Below are 699 nucleotides of genomic sequence, written 5' to 3'. Positions count from 1 at the left end.
ACACACACACACGCACCACCACAGCGCACACACACGCACACGCACACACACACACACACACACGCACACACGCACACACACACACACACACACGCACACACGCACACACACACACGCACACACGCACGCACACACGCACCCACACGCACACACCGCCACACACGCCACACACGCCCACACGCACACACACACACGCACACACACGCACACACACACCACACACACACACACACAACCACACACACCACACACGCACCACGCACACCACACAACACCGCACACACACAACCGCACAACACACCACACACGCACACACACACCACCGCCACACACGGGACAACGCACACACACACACACACACACATACAGACACACACGCACACACGCACACACACACACTAGACCGGGAAAATGCCTTCATTCTGTAACAGCCAGCATGTGTGGAGGCGACGGGAGTCTTCTGTTAAAGTGTGTGAGGCGGAGCTGCTCCGTCTCATTGGTCGAGACGTGAGTGGGCGGAGCCACAGCCTCAGCTGAATCCCAATGCCATACTAGCTACTACCTTTTTTTTAACAGCAATGCACTCTGGTGGACACAGAGCTTCAGACTGTGGCCCCCAGGGACCAGATGAGGGCCACGTGACATGTTTTGAAGGGATATAAAGCCGACTCAGAGCAGTGGTATCAGCCATTGATCACA

The 699-nt window shown here is 56.2% G+C and overlaps 1 protein-coding gene across 1 annotated transcript in view; it reads left to right on the top strand.

Moving 5' to 3' along the window:
• Window positions 1–78, top strand: part of lrch4 (leucine-rich repeats and calponin homology (CH) domain containing 4) — a 52645-nt gene extending 52567 nt beyond the window's left edge. Inside the window, exon 19 of the mRNA XM_032510974.1 lies at window positions 43–78. The gene's annotated coding sequence lies outside the window, so the exon portion shown is untranslated. The remainder of the gene's footprint in view (window positions 1–42) is intronic.
• The last annotated feature ends 621 nt before the right edge of the window (window positions 79–699 follow it).

The sequence above is a fragment of the Etheostoma spectabile genome, unplaced genomic scaffold (genome assembly GCF_008692095.1).
Source record: "Etheostoma spectabile isolate EspeVRDwgs_2016 unplaced genomic scaffold, UIUC_Espe_1.0 scaffold302, whole genome shotgun sequence".
Classification (NCBI taxonomy): domain Eukaryota; kingdom Metazoa; phylum Chordata; class Actinopteri; order Perciformes; family Percidae; genus Etheostoma; species Etheostoma spectabile.
This window is presented reverse-complemented; position numbering and strand designations above follow the sequence as displayed.